This window comes from Tupaia chinensis, unplaced genomic scaffold (assembly GCF_000334495.1).
Source record: "Tupaia chinensis unplaced genomic scaffold, TupChi_1.0 Scaffold000113_1, whole genome shotgun sequence".
Classification (NCBI taxonomy): domain Eukaryota; kingdom Metazoa; phylum Chordata; class Mammalia; order Scandentia; family Tupaiidae; genus Tupaia; species Tupaia belangeri.
In genome coordinates, this window is record NW_006159577.1 from 3,058,084 (window position 1) to 3,077,783 (window position 19,700).

The 19,700-nt window shown below is 49.2% G+C and overlaps 1 protein-coding gene and 1 long non-coding RNA gene across 5 annotated transcripts in view; one reads left to right on the forward strand and one right to left on the reverse strand.

Annotated features, from left to right (window-relative positions):
* Positions 1 to 2,561: 2,561 nt before the first annotated feature.
* Positions 2,562 to 18,876, reverse strand: LOC102470234 (uncharacterized). Its single transcript, XR_333900.3, has 4 exons — positions 18,792 to 18,876; positions 8,415 to 8,482; positions 3,988 to 4,488; positions 2,562 to 3,012 (listed from the first exon to the last, which is right to left on the reverse strand). It is a non-coding gene; the product is annotated as an uncharacterized LOC102470234 (long non-coding RNA).
* The window catches only part of CHST15 (carbohydrate sulfotransferase 15), a 99,257-nt gene continuing 96,207 nt past the window's right edge, over positions 16,651 to 19,700 (forward strand). Inside the window, exon 1 of one of the 4 annotated variants that reach the window (XM_014586079.2) lies at positions 16,651 to 18,427. The gene's annotated coding sequence lies outside the window, so the exon portion shown is untranslated. Of the gene's footprint in view, positions 18,428 to 18,823; positions 19,013 to 19,700 lie in introns of those variants that run through there. The other 3 variants (XM_014586080.2, XM_014586081.2, XM_006143918.3) reach the window with 3 other exon arrangements.

Sequence of the window (19,700 nt, forward strand, 5' to 3'; positions counted from 1 at the left end):
CATAGGCAACAGGGGTGGCTGATCTCAGACCTCCCTTTATATACAACAGGAGGAATTGATAGGTCAATCAGATTATGGGTAGGGACAATGGAATGTTTTAGAACAAAAGCATCTTTTGCACTGGATTCTTGCATATGAGGATCCATGGGAATCAATATCATTTCTGCATTTCCAGGCTTTGCCATTCACTGGTAGAAACTTTAATGTGTGACTGCCCGGTGCCCTGGGTTCATCATAATGCCAGCCACATAGGCTGTTGTCTGCAAGATGTCACAGGAGCTGAAAGCTGAAGCTGATGGAAAAATTACCACTAAGCACCTCTCCTGAGGGGAGAACCTCCCCACCCCTTCCCTGTCATTTGCATAAGAAGAGGGACACATGTGCCTCAGAGGACAGGTCAACAGTAAGGGGATCTCTATGGGGCCAGCTGAACACGAGGAAGCTGGCAAAACTGGAGGCAGCCTGTGAACTTATCAGAACACTCAAACTTTGGGTTTGTGGCAAGTGAATTCAGGAGAGGGGCCACTATGATGCAGCCAGCACAGAACGTGTTCCATTAGGCTTTCACAACTGAGGTAGCTCTCAATCAGTCTCACTTTGCAGGTGACTGAGAACAAACAAAGCAGAACCCGACAATGTAATATTCAATCTATGAAAGAGAATGCAATTTCAGGAAGCTAATTACAGTCATGTGTCACTTAACGATGGGGATAAATGTATCGTTAGGCAATGTTGTTGTCGTGGGAACATCGTAGAGTACACGAACTTACACAAGCCTACTACACACCTGGGGTCTGTGGTGTAGCCTGTTACACTCTACGGGACCACCATTGTGTATGTGGTCTGTCGGTGACTGGAACATCATTATTGTCATGTGTTGTACTAACATTTCTGGCTCCTCACCTTTTTCCTTCTCATAGTTATCCCTCATCCCATCTTTCTTTTTGTTTTTAAGATTTATTTAATTTTGTCATTATTATTACCTTTTCTTTTGCTACAGGGCACATGCAGTCATCAGACAGGGACAGAGAGAGAAAATGAGAAAGGAAGCCACCAGTTCTGGGACTTGAAACATGGCTGGGCATGTGAGAGTTCAGCGCCTTTAACTACCACGCCACCTGCTGCCCTCCCATCCCATCTTAATTCTCTGCTTTTAGTTTCAAAGAGCCAGGCTCCTCCCCTCCCTGGATTTAACTCTTACAAAAAGAGCACTCCCGGGGAACCAGCAGTTAGCGTAATGGCTATGTCGCTGGACTCCCACATAGTCCACCGTGGTTCGTGTCCCGGACCCGGTGGCTTAAAACTCACGCGTGCCCAAGATCCTGAGAGGAGAATGGAGGAGAAGGGATTGCGGCGTGACCATCCCCCCTGGGGCGGGATTTCTCGCTTTCTGTCTCTATGTCTCTCTCTGTCTGTCTGGTGAGCGCACGAGCCCTACAGTGAAAATCTCTCCAAAAAAAAAAAAAAGAGCACTCCCCAACTCCGCACCACCATGTAATAGCTGGAGAAAGTGAGGGTCAGAGAACTGCCAGGACCACCTTAATGGTGTCTAGTCAGAGAAAGAAGCACTGAGATTTCAACCCATGTATATGTGGGTTAAAATCTGCTAGAGACTTTCAGGAGACTTGGGATGAATCCCAAGTGAGTGTCCTGTAAGAGCTCTGAGCATCGCTAGTCCATTTTCGTATAATGAGCACTTCAGATTCCTTAGGCGGCTGCCCCAGGCAGGGTGGCTCATCTGAGTAGCATGGAGGAGACTACATGCCCAGATTATGTGATTTGTTCTGTTCTCTGAGGTCCCCGCACTAATGTTTCCTGGGCTTCCGTTTTGAGATTTTCTCTTTTGTTTATTAGTAAAGGGAATAAGGAGGTGATGGCTGTGATTACGTGGTTGTGTTTTCAATTAAACATGCTTTCTAATGACTGTGTGTTGACACAGCCAGACACAGTGCTTGTCTCCGTGGGCGGAGAGACAATGCGTGCTGTGCCTCTGAGGAGTTATTACTGTGTTGGCATCACAATGCCAGCCAGAGCTGGATTGAATTGACTGTCTGATGTCCTTCTAGGTTGTGGCATGGTCTCAGTAGCTGGATGGGCAGAAAACTCCATTGGTGGCTTCCCACACCTGGTGGAGGTTCTTTGCAGAGGGAGGGGTTTGGCATAGCCTGATGAGCATCAGTTTCTACTAGATTCTAATCCTTCTTCCTCTTAGGTCCCAATGGGCTTTAGTGGCAACCTGTGCTCTTTGACCAAGTAGAGGCTGTCCATCTGTCCATCCCTCCACTAGCATTCTCTCTTTTCTCCATGCCCTTGGAATAAAGCTCAGAGCTGGCGCATCCATTTAGGTTGACTTTGTTGTAAATAATAGAAAGCTTCTATTCAGACTGGTTTAAGCCATCGCAGAACTCAAAAGTTCAGGGCAGGGTCCACTCTGGACCTGACAAGGCTCTGATTTTACCTTCCTGATGCCATTGGCTCTGCCTAAGCATGCATGCTGGTTGTAGCCTCAGGCTAGAGGTCATCTTCGGCCCCTCTGGATATCACAGACAGGCCAAGTAGGACCCTGTCTGAAGGAAGAAGGGGTGCCCTCTCTTCCTCTGTCTTCTTGGAGATGGTGGGGAAGAGAAGGAGGTGGCCTTCGGTTACGGGTTTAAAACCCAGGAAAAGCCATGAGCTGACCATAAAGAATGAGTTTGAACCCAACTAGCTGTCTCAGTGGGCCCTAAATAAGGCCAAGTTAAGTGGGAAAAGATAAGTAACCACCTTCAACAGGTTCTTGGAAGCCAAGCACCTGGAGGTCAGCTAGGTACAATCATTTCAGTTAGCCTTTGCCCCATAGATGTCCTGAGTCTCTCTTCTCTCTGGAGCTTGGCATCATACAATCATTGAAGGATAAGATCCAAACTGTCTGCTTACCTTGCAGCCCCTTCCATCTGTCCATGCCACTCTGCTGGAGCTACCCTCTCAGGGCTTTCAGTCTTCTTACTTGTTACCTTGGTTTCACTTTTCTTTCTGCTCAGCAAGGAGGACAATCAGTATAATGGCTCCCTTGTGCTCAGTGTGACACCAAGAGTGCTAGCGCTGCCGTAAGCTCCCCTCTCACCCTCACACTCAGTGCACATGACTGGGCAGCCTTGGGTTGTAGCCTAGCAAACCTTCTCTGTACCCTACACCCCTACAGTGCAATGAAGGGTGGGGGTGGGTGGGAGGATCAGGTGGGCTCTGATGGGCTCTGATGCTAGAAGACATGAAAGCCAACTGAAATTCAGCTCTTATCTCATTGAGCAGCGCTAGTAGCCCAATATCTCTGGCCCTCTGTGTCCTCATCTAGGAAGTGGAGATAATCACCCCATATCTCACAATCCAATGCAATAAGACACTTGATACTTGATTTTCAGACAGGAGAGGGCTTTGTAGATTTGTGGGGGAGGCGGGGAAGGTGGTTGGTGGTAAGAGGTTATCTTAGGACTAAGGGGTCAAAGCCTTGAACTCTGAATGCCAAAGTGGGAGCAAGAGATGAGGACTATGCCCATCCCTTCCTTCTTTAAAATAGACAAAAGAAATGATAAAAGTTTCCATCACAAAAGTCTTCTGCAACTGGAGTGGAGGGGACATGTCTGGTGTCCACTGTCCTAGAAGGAGAATGTACGAGAAAGATCTTTCTGGGAATAACTTGTGATTTGGCCCAACACCCAGGAGGCAGCCCTACCTCTACCCCTGAGACTTCATTGAATAAAAGGATGGGCAGAAAGGGGTAACATCATTTAGGAATTCATTTGACAAACTTTGCCAGGTACCTACTATGTTCTAGAACCTGTGTGTACTAAAATGGGAATACTAAAATGGACAGGGAAGGGTTCAGGATGGTGAGGCACTTGTGCTTGTATAGACCTCCTCAGCAGCTAGGTGACTGACTGAACAAGCCACTTAACCTCTCTGAGCTACAGTTTCCCGATTTGCCAAATGGGAACAGTAAATAGTACTCACCTTGGAGGATGATGATCATGATTAGATGGCATGTAGTATGTGTGCAAGCCATTTAGACAGTAGTCAAGAAATGATGGATGTTGAAGAAGAAGATAATGAAATCACAGGATGCTATAGAAGCACAGGCCTGGTTTGTGAGTTTAGTTGGAGGCTTCTAGAAGGGGTGACTCCTGAATGGTGGTTTACCACGTACACTGGTTTGGGTGGAGTGGATCTCTGCTATAGTCACTAATGAGCTTCAGATCTCAGCTATTTGACACACACATTTTATTTCTTGCCCAGACTATATGTTGAGAGACTCTGCATCCAGTTGTCTTCCTTGCAGTGACTCAGTGTTCAAAACTGCAGTGGGGCTCCATCATCTCATCTCCAAGGGGAGGCTGAACGGCACTTGCGGAGCTCTCACATGCTCTTCTGTGCTTCAGCCAGAAATGACTCTTGCCGTCTTACTCCCAGCCCCTTAGCCAAAACATGTCGTAGGACCCACCTCACTGCCGGGGCCTGTGGGATGCAAGTGAGCACATGGACACTCAAGGAGCAATAAATATGTGTCACACAGAGGGTATGAGAGTGAGGAAGGAGGGCCGAATGGTAGCAAGGATGAGATAGTGGGTGGGGCCAGGCTAGAGAGTTCCAGCTGCAATGAAGAGGATGGATTGGATAGGTAAGGCTGTGGCAGGGATCTGGGCAAGAGACTGAGGCTTGAATTGGGGCCATGGCAGTGGGGCAGGACAAGAGATGAGGGGGCAGTTCCTTCAGCTGTCCCCCAGTGGAATCAAGTCAAGAACAATTCCCAGACTCTCACTTGGGTGGCTGTCATTCCCTGAGCTGCGTGCACCTGGGGTGGCTTTCGGAAGGAATTGGATCTGCCCAGCAGGTAGCGGCATGCAGCATCGAAAAGCTAAGGACAGAGACCAGAGCTACAGAGTCATCAATCAGCTAAACCCCAGACCCTCTTGCCCACCTCCCTGGGCACCATGCAGAGCACCTGCCATAGGGCTCAGCCACTCTTCCTCTTTAGACTCCAAATAGGCACTGCTTAGAGAAGACAGGGAAATCAGCCAGTCCCCAAAGAACAAAGAGGAGGCTGACAGATTAAAAAGCCCTGTGTGTTATCCTGACAACTGAAGTTCTAAAGCTAGTGATCAATTCCCAGTCTGAACATACCCAATCCTACGGCAGGTGGGGGTGGGGTGGGATGGGGTACAAACAGCAAGGTGCTAATTATGGCAAGTAGAAGTATGCTTTTATCACCCAGGATGATGGAGGCTCATTGCATAGATATTATGCCTTACAATTGCTCAGGTAATTGAAACATGATTAACCCCCCTGGTCTTTGGTCTTTGGGATTTGAAATCCAATATATTGTAAACTGTTCTGTTCTGAAACTGGCCCTCTGGCCCCTCCTCCGCATTCAAGAGCTATTCTCATAAGCATCATAAAAAGCCTCCTGCATTATTGAAGAGTAGAGGTAGTTTTGTGTGCCCTAAAGTCCTTTCTGTCTGTTCTGTCTGTTGCACTCTGGCATTTCAAAGACTCCTTTCAAGTCCACACAGACCCAGTTGTTCGGCTCCAGGAAGGAGCCCCCCAGCCCTGAACATGATTCCTCGTCTCTTCCTTCCCAGAAGAATCAGGCTGTTTGGACCTGTAGATTCTTTACAAACCAAACTCTGCATTATATTCCAGCCATTTTGCAGATTGTTAAGTGGAGGTGCAGAGGAGTTAGTCATTAGTCTGGTTCACTGAGCAAAACCACGTTGGGGTGAAAATAGAAACCAGAGAGCTGGAAGTGCTGTTCTGGCCTTCGTAAATCATGGCTGCACCTTGTCTCTGAAGAGGGAAAACACAAGCCCTGCTAGACAACACCTGGGGAACCCTATGGGGAAGCACTTGCATGCCTCTCTGCCCAGCGAAGGGCCCAAGTCCCTTTTATTAAACAGGGGACTATTCAACAATAAATATTTCTCACCAAGACCAGAGAAGTTACAATTGGCTCTTTCCCAGTCTGGCTGAGTCAGCAGGAAATTAGCCAAGGTGCAGGGAATCTTGTGTTCTGTGGTTTTGGTGTGTTGATATTTTTTAGATTCTGAGCTGGAAAGCTAAACCCTGAAAACCACACGTGAATACACCACCTTAGTAGGTCTGCAATCCTAGGGTGTTGGGAACCTATGACAGTGAAAGGATGTCATGTGGGATGCCAGGTGTCAAAGGCAAAGCTTTCTCAGTTACAGTCTCCTTATCTGTGAAATGGGTTGAAAATGTGCACCCCCGGGGCTGCTGTGAGACAGCTCTTCTAAGTACAGAGGGGCTGGCAGGAAGAGAACAAGACATGAGTTTGAGTGTTCCCTGCTAAAATGATCACTCACTAGCTGTGTGTCTCTGAAAAGAGGCTTCCCCTTTCTGAGTCTACTGCTCATTTATACAATGGGGTGTTACTATGTCCTATGTAGATCTTTGAGAGAGAAGTTTTCAGGCCTCAAAGGACTGGACAAATATGAAAGTGACTGTAAATTGGAAAGCCCTAGAGATACTTGGGTATTACTGTGTTTGGTGCTGTGGTGACTGGGCGCTTTGATGGGGGCAGGTTTTGTCCAGCTGCAAGACTCTGCTTACTTATGTTAGGCTTTTAGGCGAGTCAGGAGAGTGCCTTCGTTGGGGTTTAATAGAAGAAGACTTGTTCTGTCAGTCCTTCAGATAATGAAAATTCCCAATAAGAGTTATACAGCTGTTTCTATGAATATTTGATTCCTCAGCTCTTCAACTAGCTGATCATTCTCTGGCTAAATTGAAAGAATAATCGTTTTCATAGCTACCCTCACCGGGGAGTCCCCGTAGCCCCTAATTACAGCCTGGGAAGTAAGGACTTAGTTTTTGGTTGGTGTGAGGACAAGATGCTAACTGTTGGAACTGGTGGCTCCTGAAGGAAGAGAGAAGCCCCACTCGGGGCTTGACATACTGACTCTGAGCTACAAGCTCCTATAGGGAAGATGGGAAGCCCTGCTTAAAGGCCCATCTCAGATCTCCTCAAAGGCAAGGCACTGGTGCTTGGCACCTGGGACTCACAGAGGCCAACCATGTGAGGGCTGCTCTCAGTGTCAGCTCCAATACACCCCCAGTGGGCACCTGTGGGAGGCAGACAGAGACCCTGACTCAGAGGGTGACAAGGCCCCACCCTCCCATCTTGGTGCAAAGAAAATGCATCCTCCTGACTCTGCAAAGAAAGGAACCAGCCTTGTCTGTGCTGCAGAATGTGAAGGCCTCTGTAAGCCAGGACACCTTCCTCTGGAATTCTCCCTCCTCTGGGGCCAACCAGAGGCTAGATACATGCTGAAGAGAGAAGAGTGAGTGAGTGTGTTGTCCTCGCCAGGGTCTCCAACCGCAGTGAATTCCTATCATGTTATGTCCCCTCAGCAACTGTTCTAATCTAAGTTGGGCTTTCTTATAGCAGAAGTAGGTCTCTGTCACCTTGGCAGTTTCCAGGTCTCTGCCTCCTCCCAGTTCTTTAGTATGGTTGATCCAGATACCTGCCTGACACCACTGCCTCCTGGTGACCCCTCCCTACAGATGGCTAAATGCTACCTCTTGGACTCACCTGCTGACTCCTACACCCTCATGGGCTGTGCCAATATGTCACCATGACCCCCCCCCACCCCAAGTCACAGTGTGACTCCATGGAACTTGTGCCTACTTGTTCCAAACCCACTGATTAGAACTCCCCATCGGACACCTGCTTGGGTAACACCTTGGACCCCGATGAAGGCTTTGACCCTCAGGTCTGTTGCTTGCTTTCTCCTGCTCCAACCCCATTGGTTGAGCGTCCGTGTCCTGGATGTCCCCCTGCCCGAGGCCCTATCAGCTTGCCACACTCTTCTCTCTGGATCTGTGTAATAAAAGCTACTTCCATTGTTTCCTGTGTTCTGTTGTACCTGCCTCTTCTGTGCCTCACCTGGCTGACACACCCACACCTCCTAGAGAGTGACTATCTTGGTAGGAATAAAGACATAGGTCAGATAAGAGCCAGAGGGGCATCTGTCAGCATGAAGTTCCCTGTGACAGGGTTGCCTGGTCACAGGTCAGACGCTTAGACAGTGGGCTGTCTGCCAGCACAGAGAAGTGCCTCATGAAAGCCACCATGTAACATCATGACCACTGCCCAGGAACTCCATCATCAGGGCTGGGTTATAGTCCCTCTCCCAGGAGAGACCTCAAGACTAAATCAGAGGAAAACACAACACGGACTCTGGAGTCTTTTCAAGTATTATTATTGGGTGGTCGGAAAAGTCATGACACATTTTTATGTGTCATGACTTTTCCGCCCACCCAATATAACGTGAGAAGTTACCATGTTGACAGGATGGTTTGAGGAAACAACCAGAAGATGTTGGTGGCCCCAAGGCTGTAAGGGTGGCATCCACTGTAAGCCTTACCTTACCCTTAGGCCCGCGTCTGCTCTGTTAGGTCCCAGTCACTCCTCCACCTTCTACCATGATTGAGCCTGACCAAGAAAGAAAGGAGAAAACAAGAAGAAACAAATTTCCTTGGGGATTACAATCATAGTATTATGATCTGAAAATATTCATAATCCTCATTGCTACTGGAGTGGAAGTATGCAAATCTGATGTGAGATGACTGTTGGTTCCACAGGGTTCTGGAGGAGACCCTGGAAACTCTGAGACTCTGAGAAGGGGCAAGGGGCCAGGAGACCTAACCTCACTATTAACCAAAAGAGCTCACAGTCCAGTTCTGGATCAATAGACCAGTCATGGGCCTCCTCCTGGGTTCCACGGATCTGGCCCTGAGAAGTGTCTTGCTGAATACATCTCACCTCAACCTACACAAATGCTCAGGATACTTGAGACTTGGCAATCCCCTGTGGTCCCCTCAGACTTGAGAAAGGCAGGAAAGGGGGAAACAGAAAGAGAAAGAAAGGCTTTCATTAAACATTCAGACCAGCTTGTGGAGGGCCCATCATGCTCTCTCCTAGGACAACCTGGGGCAGAGGTGGGGCGTATGAACAGTGGTTTGAAAGTCTTGAGTCTTTTCTTTTCTTTTTCTTTTTTAGTCATAAAACACATATGTTTGCTGGAGAGAGACTGAGAAACGAAAAATGAGAAATCACCACTCCCCACCCCGCCCCTGGGGAGGTTATCTATGCCGCAATTCCTTCTTCTCTTGGGATTTTGGACACACATGCACATGTGCCTGGTATGATTTTCAGGTTGACAGGTCCAGGGCTCTAACTGCAGTCAACCTGTGGGAGTCTAGCACCTTAGCCACTATGCACCACCTGTTGACCCTGGATCTTGAATATTAAAGAGGAGGTTGAAAGTGTGACTCAGAGGAGAAAATCAAGTACCATGGCGGGAGGAGGGGCCTCAAAGGCTTAACTTTGAGCCCAACATTTTTGCCTAAGCAGAGCTTCCCTGGCTCTGTAGGCTGCTTCTTTCCATCTCTGGCCCCTCTCCTGTCTGCACCCCCTCTGCCCCATGCACACATACGGTGTGCCCACACCCACAGACTGAAACACCCCACAGGTGGAAGGGGCCCCAGAGCTCAGGGCTCATCCAGAACACAGAGAGTTTTAGGCAATGTGTGGACCGGGCATTGAAGACAATGGAGACAGATATTGAGAAAGTTATTCAGAGGATTTTAAGAAAACTGGTAACCCCCCCCCACCACCACCACCTATTTATTTTTTTTTTCTTTTTGCGCTACAGGGCATGAGAGAGAGGAGAAGAACCCCTCTCCCCCCAAGGAACCTAATCACATCACAATTCTCTTTCCTCTGTTTCTCCATCCCATCAGGATCATGGGCACATGCACTTGACAAGGTTTTCAAGTTGTCGAGATCAAGACTTGAACCCTGGTTGGCCATGTGGGATCCGGTTTCCCCTGCCCAGTGCTTCATTACTGCACTATAAAAGTAGCCCTGTTAAATTTCCTTAAAAATTTAGCCCCGTCAGAAAACTGGCTCAGTCCCAGTCTTTTCACTCTGACACTCACTCATCTCCCCAGTGAGTAAGTATTCATCAGTATGTAACTGAAAATTAGTAACTTCTTTTCTTTTACTTTTGCTTACTTGGTGATCATGTTGTATAATAATGACAGAAATTTTCCATTTGTGATGAAAACAAAAATTGTCCCTTTAAAATACATTTTTAAAACCCTTTTGATTACGAATATTTCCATACACAGGTGAAAAACAAAGATGGGTGTGTGACATCCACTTTTCAGCTTCAACCACCATCAGCCTGCAGTCAGCCTTGCTTTTCTGCATCCTAACTCTTCCCACACCCTGTTATTGAAGTAACCCCCAGCTATTATGCACCTCAATCCGTCTCTATCTCAGGGTGTAGATGACTTCAATGTGAGTGTATTGAAAGAACATGGGAAGTAACTCCCTGTGCAGGGATAAAGCCAACTTCTGAAGTGGCCGCAAGTGATCGGATTGAACGCTCATAGGTAGACACTCTGAGCCTTATCCAAGGCAGCTCCTTATTGAGTATAGGACAGAGAGGAGGTGACCACTTGCTCTGATCAGGGTTCCAGCTGCAGCCCTGGCACTGGCAGGCCACCTGTCTCTGTCCCATTTAAGCCTCTTTAAACTGTGGGCCTCCCAAGGATTTGGCATGCTGTCCCTGAAGCCTACCCAGGAAATATTTGCTGAACAAGTGGGATGAGCTAGCTGATTGGCTTCCGTAATGCCCATGGCAAGGTAGATTGAATTTTTTTTTTTTTTTGTAGAGGTCTTTGCTATAGGGCGTGTGTGCTCACCAGAAAGACAGAGAGAGACAGAGAGACAGAAAGCGAGAAATCACCCCCCAGAGGGGAGGGCCATGCCACAATCCCTTCTCCTCCATTCTCCTCTCGGGATTCTGGGCACACATGCACACGCACCCAGCATGAATGTAAGCCACCGGGTCCGGAGCTCAAACCGTGGTCGACTACATGGGAGTTCAGTGACATAGCCATTACACTAACTGCTGGTCCCAAGGTAGGTTGAATTTTAAATGAGCCCTGTGATGGTTAATTTTGTGTGTTAACTTGGCAGGGCTATAAGATGTCTAGATACTTGGTCAAACATTACTTGGGGTATGTCTGTGAGGGTGTTCCTAGATGGGATTAACATTGACTCGGTGGACTGACTAGAGCAATTGCTCTTCCCAAAGTGAAGGGTGTCATCCAATCCATTGGGGGCCTGAATATAGAAATAACCACTTAGTGAATGTCAAGAATGAGAGCCAGGGAGAGTAGAAGAGCCAAGTGGTTACTGCAACAGCCCCAAGGGAGACGTGATGCGAGTCCAAACTAGCAGTTCTCGAACTTCACCAAGCACCCAGAGAGCTTGTTAAATACAGAATGTTTGTATCACCCCAAACATTCTGACTGAAATGACTGGCTCCAACCCAGGCCTACTGAAATGGATTCTCTAGTTTGGGGACACAGGAATCTGCATTTTTATTTTATTATTTATTTATTTATTTATTTATTTATATTTTAGTTTGCTATGGGATGCATATGTTCTCCAGAGGGTGGGAGGGAATGAGAAATCACCCATCAGAGAGGATGGCCACACTGCAATCCCTTCCCCTTCATTTTCCTCTTGGGATTTTGGACAAACATGCACACGTGCCTCACATGTTTTTTTAAGCCGTGGGATCCAGGACTTGAACCCCATAGTTGGTCACATGGAATTCAGTCACCTTAACATCTACATCACCTGCAGGAATCTGCATTTTTAAACTTCCCAAGTGGTTCCAAGGTGATCTGGTTTGGGAAAAGAAATGGTAGCTGACCAGGGCTGGGGTAAAGGAGTGCCTGGTGGGGACACTCACAGAACAGAGGTGCTGGGGTGAAGCAGGTCTGGGTTGGAACTGACAGAAAGCTGAGGAAGGGTGGAGTGTAAATCACAATGAGCTGCTCAGAGTGTCTACCTGTGGGCGTTCATTCCTATTATCCTCCTAAGCACCACTTTGTAACATTTCACTGCATTAAACGCTCAACCAGGAAAATGAAATTTATTTAGAAGGCTCAGGTCTTTCACATCTAGGGCAGGCGATACTGCTCTAAATTTACCAAGTCAACAGCTCATTTTTGCTTTTGGGTGGGTTGTAGATCTTATGACAGAATCAAGTAAGTGAAAACGCTACCAGCTATAAACTTTATCTTATTGATGAAATGTCTATTATGCAGCTAAAAACATCTAGTTAATAGGCACTGCCCTTCAACAACTGGTAGCAACAAAGTATTAGGTGGTGATAACAATGGCATTACGTCTTTTTTATGACCTGTAGGTTCTCTGTAACACCAATTACTGGCCATATGTTCACTCCTGGCCTCAGAGCTCTAGGCTAAACAGATGATCATTCTAATGATGTCATCACTACAATCAGCAGAGGTCCTCACCTGATTTTCCTCCAGAGGCTCTGTCTGGCTTTTAGGATCCCCAATCTTCATATGTGGGAAGGACATTTGATTTTAGGATATTGCAAAAACCATATGAAGCTAAGTAGACTAGTTGCCAATCAAGCCAGGTGATTTCTACTGAGTTATTTGCCAAACATTTATGCAGGCATGTCCACTGGGCCAGGTGGGCTCTAAGCGAGGGTTTGAGAATGCTGGGACTTATGCGACACCATTTCTCTGAAATAGAATTCTGGAGCTTTATAGCCACGGCAGCATTTGTGGGACAGCTGAACTGCCCCTCAGGGGAGCCCTGTTAGAGTAGAAGACTCTCACATGAACACACAAGGGTGTTTGTTTAACACTAGCCCCGTTACTTTCTTCACTGTTCAGCGCAGAGGCCAGGGCTGCAGCTTTAAGGAACCGCTAGTTGTTATCCTAAATACAGTAGAGGTTTTGGATTGGGTGTAGGAAATTTTTACAAGAACCCAAATTTCATGTCGATTTGTGATGGATTAGCATACCAAAATTGGCTTAAAGTGCACTTAATGGATGCATTACAGCAGAAGGGAGCCGCCTAACCCAGAGTATTTCTAAATTTATGAAATTGAAATGCACTTCAGGTTACTGAGCAGTCTAAATTTGTCAAAGTCACAGGGTGGGAAGCAGGTCGTTATTGGTGGCAGAGGTGGCAGAAAACTGAAGCAAGGGGTGCCAAGACGAAATTGAGAGCCTACGCAATGATCTCAAGGGTCCCAGCACTCAGATGCAGCCCTTTCCAGTGGCAGAAACAGACTCTGGGTCTTCTGATCTTGATGTTTACTGAGCTCCTAGCACAGATGAGGCATGGGAGTGCCATTGCTTGGGTCAGTCACCTCCTCTCCCCTGCTACACTTTCTTCATAGGTTTGTTCATAACCTGCAGCCATTGGCACTAGTGCACACTAATGGTACAGAAATGGCTTTTGGTCTTTTCCTGTGTTTGGTTTCTTTCTTTCTTTTTTTTTTGGAGAAGTTTTTGCTATAGGGCGTATGTGCTCACCAGAAACACAGAGAGAGACAGAAAGCGAGAAATCACCCCCTAGGTGGGATGGCCACACCATAATCTCTTCTCTTCTATTCTCTTCTTGGGATCTTGGGCACGCATGCACACACATCAGACGTGAGTTTAAGTCATAGGGTCTGGGACTCAAACCGGGGTCGACTATTTGTGAGTCCAGCGACATAGCTATTACGCTAACTGCTGGTCCCCTGTGTTTGGTTTCTGAGCCTCAGTCTCCTCACCTGAGAAACGGATAAATAATATTAGCTATACAAGTCTGTTGTAAGACCCCTACGATGTAGCATGAGAAAGTGGTCAGCAGAGTGCTGGTCACAGGCGAGACTTTGTGTAGGTCCCCCTCCTAAGAAGTCGAAATCTTCTTCACCTCAGAAGGTCCACAATTCAGACCAGTGTATGGCACACAGCAAGTGTTCAAAGAATGTCCACCCAGTGAAAGAATGAGGAGTAAACATATATTTTTTTTTTGAAGAAGTTTTTTGCTATAGGGCGTGTGCACTCGCCAGACAGAGAGAGACACAGAGACAGAAAGCGAGAAATCACACCCGAGGGGGGATGGCCGCACCACAATCCCTTCTCCTTCATTCTCCTCTCCGGATCTTGGGCACATGCACACACGCACCCGGCGTGAGTGTTAAGACACCGGGTCCAGGACGCGAACCGCGGTCCACTACATGGGAGTCCAGCGACATAGCCATTACGCTAACTGCTGGTCCCGGAGTAAACATATTTTTAAGCATTGTGGGGGTCCCTGGACTTCTAATGCCCTTGTGTGCTCTCTCTCTCTTTATGATAGTGCAGGAATGACAGAGTGAGCTAGAGCGAGAAAGAGCGTTCTCTTGAAGAGTTTCATTACGCTATGATCGCCTCTCTCTAGCCCTCTAGTTCTGCAGGATCCTGGTCACACATGGTACCCTGTGTGTGTGTTTTAGCTGACCTGAGCATCTGAACCCAAAGTCGGCCTATGGCTTCCGGCATTGCAGGGTGCTTCTGCTCTTACTGCACCACAGCAGCCGGGCTCTTATATCGTCTCATATACACGCTTTAATTAGGATTCTTTAAAAAGCCCATTATTTCTTCCGAGAGAGAGAAAAAAAGAGAGAGAGAGAGAGAGAGAGCGCGCGCAATATAGCACTTCTAACAGGGTCTTGACACAGGGATCCACCCTCAGCCTCAGCAGGCCCCAGACCATGAGCATGCACATGCCTGGAGTACTCAGGGAGGTCTCCAGATGTGAATTGAGGACATTTCCATGGGGGTCAGCCTCGCAGAGCACTGAGTTTTACTGTTGCACCACTGTCTGGCTCCCTTCCATAGAATTTTATTCAAGTTATACTCACTGATTCAGTTAATCAGTTAACAAATATTTATCAAATACAACACTGCTTTTAATAGTGACGAGTACTAATATCAACTATTATTTCTGAGCTCTTACTATGTCCCAAGAATTGTGCTTAGTATTTTCCAAAGGTTTTGTCATTAATCTTCACAGCAGCTCATGGAGGTAGGATATTAATCAGCTATGCCACCATAATGCCACTGGGTCCAGCTGTGGTGGCAGGCACTGCTAAGATGCTATACTCCACAGGATCGGATCCCGTGGGAGGCCCAGTTTTGATTCTCTGTCCGATCTGAAGGTTGGGCATGGTGGCGTGCACCTGTAAGCCCAGTTACCCAGAAGGCTGAAGCAGGAGAATCTCAAGCTTGAGGCTGCTCTGGGCAACATAGTGAGACCCTGTGTGAAAAAGCCAGGTGCCGTTTCATGCCTGTAGTCCTGGCTGAAAGGCTAAGGCAGGAGGATCCAGTCACAGTGTAACTAAACTCCGACATTCAGCAGCTTACATAAACAAGCCCTTGGTCACCCTTGTGTGTGTGCCTGACCCAGCTGTAGTTGGGGTAACTTACATCTAGGCTGCTCTGCTCCAGGTGTGGTCATTCTGGGACCTTGCTGGAAGAGGCAGCCTCTAATTGAGACAGTTCTTCCATAGTGGATCACCGGGACAAAAGAAAGCAAACCCAGTCCTGTAAGCATGCTTCAGGCTTGTTATGTTCTTAAGCAAGTCCAAAGTCAAGGAATGGGGAAATGCAATCCACACACTCTGAGACTGTGACCAGGGTATAGATGTATAATATTCCACCATGAAACAATGAATTGCTGAGACACTACTCCAGTCCGCCACTACTAGGTACTGTCGTAAGCCTCACACTGAGGTACAGAAAGAAGTGGCTTGCCCAAGGCCACTCAGCTCATCAGTGGCAGAAGTAGCATTTGAACCCAGACAATCTAGTTCCACAATAATGGAAGCCTAAGAGTACATTCTATGCAGGGAGAGAGGGGATATTTCTTTTTGTAAATTATCTGCAATTTTGTTTTTGCTGTTCATGAGTTGTCAATGGCCTGTCGGCCCCAGCCTCTCTCTTACACATCATCTCTTCATCCAACCAACACACACCCCTGCATTTAGCTGTCCCCTCCATTTTTCAGGCTCAAATGGAATTCTTGGGTAATTTTTAAAAATTAATGTTAAGAGGGACCAGCAGTTAGCGTAATGGCTATGTCGCTGGACTCCCATGTAGTCGACTGCGGTTCGAGTCCCGGACCCGGTGGCTTAAACTCAAGCCGGGCGCGTGTGTGTGTGTGTGTGTGTGTGCCCAAAATCCCGAGGGGAGAGTAGAGGAGAAGGAATTGTACATTCTATGCAGGGAGAGAGGGGATATTTCTTTTTGTAAATTATCTGCAATTTTGTTTTTGCTGTTCATGAGTTGTCAATGGCCTGTCGGCCCCAGCCTCTCTCTTACACATCATCTCTTCATCCAACCAACACACACCCCTGCATTTAGCTGTCCCCTCCATTTTTCAGGCTCAAATGGAATTCTTGGGTAATTTTTAAAAATTAATGTTAAGAGGGACCAGCAGTTAGCGTAATGGCTATGTCGCTGGACTCCCATGTAGTCGACTGCGGTTCGAGTCCCGGACCCGGTGGCTTAAACTCAAGCCGAGCGCGTGTGTGTGTGTGTGTGTGTGCCCAAAATCCCGAGAGGAGAATGGAGGAGAAGGAATTGCAGCGTGAGCACACCCCCGGGGGGTGATTTCTCGCTTTCTGTCTCTCTGTCTCTCTCTGTCTGGCGAACGCATGCGCCCTATAGTGAAAACCTCTCCAAAAAAAAAAAAAATTAATGTTAAGAGGAAAAAATAAATCACCCTCCAGCTAACCTCAGGCACGTGTGTAAACACCTTAGAAAGTCCCCTGTGAAATTCGTATCAAAGCAGCACCGTGATTTTACCTGAAAACAATTTGCTCCACGTCAACTGTGATTTCTGACACCCGAATTTGAAAGTGATCTGGGTGGGCCCAGCTCCATCTCCATAACCGAGTCATGTGTTTATGTGGAGGGAGGAGAGGAAAGCCGGCAGTATGTGTGGCCGTGGAATAATGTTCCACACACCCTTACAGGAGGGATTTCCTCCTCGGTGTTTCCATAGAACCTTCCCTGTGTTTGTTTAAACCCGCTGCACACTCTGGTCTGACAGCTGCCTGGCCCAGGGCCTTCCTTGCAGACGCATGTACAACCGCCCCTCTTTAACAGCAACCTGCACTGTGTCCCTCGATGCAATTACTCGAATATATAAACCTCACTGAAAGGCAGGCTTTTCTTGGGAGCTAATAAATAAGCCCCAAAGCCACAACGTGTGTAAGACCTTGAAAAATGGCATCATCATCTATTGGGAATTGTGAACCCTGCAAAAAGCAGCTCATTGTATTTTCAGAAAAAGGTTTTTGTTAAAAAAAAAAAAGAACAAAAATCACCAAGTGGAGTTTATATGGAAAAAAACCCATCTAGTTGGAGATACTATGGCTGGTCTCTTTGCTGCATTAATCCTTCTTCGCAGATTTTATGTAAGAGGCATTATTTGCAGGAAAACAAGACAGGGTTTTAAAGCACTCCCTCTCATCCCAGTTTTCCTTCTGCAGTTATAATCCTCTGCTTGTGACCTCTGCATTAGTTGCCATGGATGCTGGGCAGAAGTTTATGACCTCAGGAGGGGTTGTGACTTCTGGGGGCAGAGATGAAACCTTAAGCAAAAGAGACAAGGGTGAAGAGACCCTGCTAGGAGTCACTCTTCACTCTGCACATTAGAAGGCACTTTCAGCTCCACTTCTGGTTTCTTTGAGGAAGAGGGTGTTGGACTCTGGCCATGGCAAAAAAAGACTGGTGGATTATTTTCTGTACCCTGGACCTCCAGTCCCTGAGAGGCTTGGCTTGGTGCTCCAAGCATCTTCTTGAGTGAGTCTTCAGAATTCCAAGTGTCTTTAACTTGGCACCCTCAGTCCAGAGTCAGGGGAGTCGGCCACTGGTGCCACTTCCTTGCCCTCCGGCTGGGCTGCCCAGGTGTTCCTCTGAGCAGCTGCCTCTGGGCCATTGCGGCAGGCGGTGGCGCTTGGAGTCCGGTCGAACCTTACCTCCTCAGAGAAGCAAAGCAAACATGCAGGGCTGCGGAGCCAGGCCATCCTTCCCGGGATACAAAAAAATGTAACAGCGCCGAACCCACCCGCGCTGTGGCCTTGAATATCAATGTATGGGCCGACTCCAGACCGCCAAGTTCCTTAAAAATGTCTCCGACAGAGTGTCTCGGCCAGACTTTAGGAGTTCAGGTTTGCTGTTTATTTGGAATCACCGCATCACACAAACCGTGTTTACTTGGAAGGGGAGGGGGCTGGGACCAAACCCACCGCTCGGAGCACACGCCTTGATCTCACATTCCAGACTTGAGCTGATGTGTGTCAGCGCGACATGGGCGGGGGAGGGTTCTCTTTGGATGTTTCCTTCGCCATCTGCACGTCACTCCCAAACTTTTCCTCCCTGCTCTCGGGGAGTCAGGTTGACGCGCGCCCTGGATGCAGGGCTTCAGACACCGGGCTGGCCGCGATCCCGCCGAGCCTTGCAGAGGCTCCCCGTCTGGACTCGGGCTTCTCAGGTACTAGTTGGGTGCCAGGCGCTGGGGTGGACGGCGGCGGCGGCGGCCCAGGCAGACAATGAACTTGCGAGCGCGCCCAGCGGAGGCAGGTTTGGGCCCCGCGCCCTCCGCCCGGCCTTCCCGAGGCTTCTACAACCCCCAGCGGGGGGCGTCCCCTCGGGGTTGGTTCTGGTCGCACTCCCGGCGCCCTGCGCGCCTGGGGGCCCTGCGGGAAGGTCTGCGCGGCGGCGGCGCGGGGTTTTGAACGCCCCTTCCTAGCCTGAGAGAACGCAGCCGCAGCTCGGGGACCGGGGACCGGGCGGTGGCATGGTGGCGCTGTGCACAGCCGGAGGCCGGCGGGGGGCGCACGCCGCGAGGCACTCACCAGCCCGCTGTCCGGCAGAACGGCCCCAGGAGTTGGAATCTGAGCTCCTGTGCACCACTCCGCTCTGGGAGCTGCAGGAGGAAGACGGACGGACAGATGGACTAAGGCTTTCACCGTGCGAGCGCACGCGGGGTGGTGGTAGGGGACGGGAAATCCCCCTAGCCGCGCGCTCCGCCCCCACCGCGCACTTCGGGGAAGTTTCCAGGCGCCGCCCGGGGCAGGTAAGTGGGCGTCCACACTCTTTTCCCGGGTTCCGGACCCCAGCGGCTGCTGGAACCCCGGCTCTATCCCTCTGGGCTGGGAGGCGGAGGGTCTCTGGTGCCAACGCCGGTGGGACCGGGTTTCCGGAGGGCACGGATCGCAGGGGGCGGACCTGTGAGGAGACCCGGGTGCGGCTGAGCCCGGAGAAGCTTGAACTTTTGCCCCGCGTCCCCTCCTCCTTCCTCCCTGCCTCCGCCAAGGCAGGTCTGAGCTGCGCGGTGGGGCGGCGGCGGGGAGCTGGTGCTGCCAGGCGGCGAAGCTATGCGGAGCCGGGTGGCAGCGGCCTTGGCGCGGGGACGATGCTGGCGATCGTGATGAAGTGCGAGTCTGTTTGGTCGCGTGTGCGGGTGGAGAGGACGTGGTGGCTCTGTGTGTCTGTGGCAGCTCATGGCGCAATTGTCCCCTGCGCGGTGGGGCGGCGGCGGGGAGCTGGTGCTGCCAGGCGGCGAAGCTATGCGGAGCCGGGTGGCAGCGGCCTTGGCGCGGGGACGATGCTGGCGATCGTGATGAAGTGCGAGTCTGTTTGGTCGCGTGTGCGGGTGGAGAGGACGTGGTGGCTCTGTGTGTCTGTGGCAGCTCATGGCGCAATTGTCCCCTGTGGATATCCCTTTGATCGCAGGATAGAGGCGCCCGGGCGAAGGGAATCTC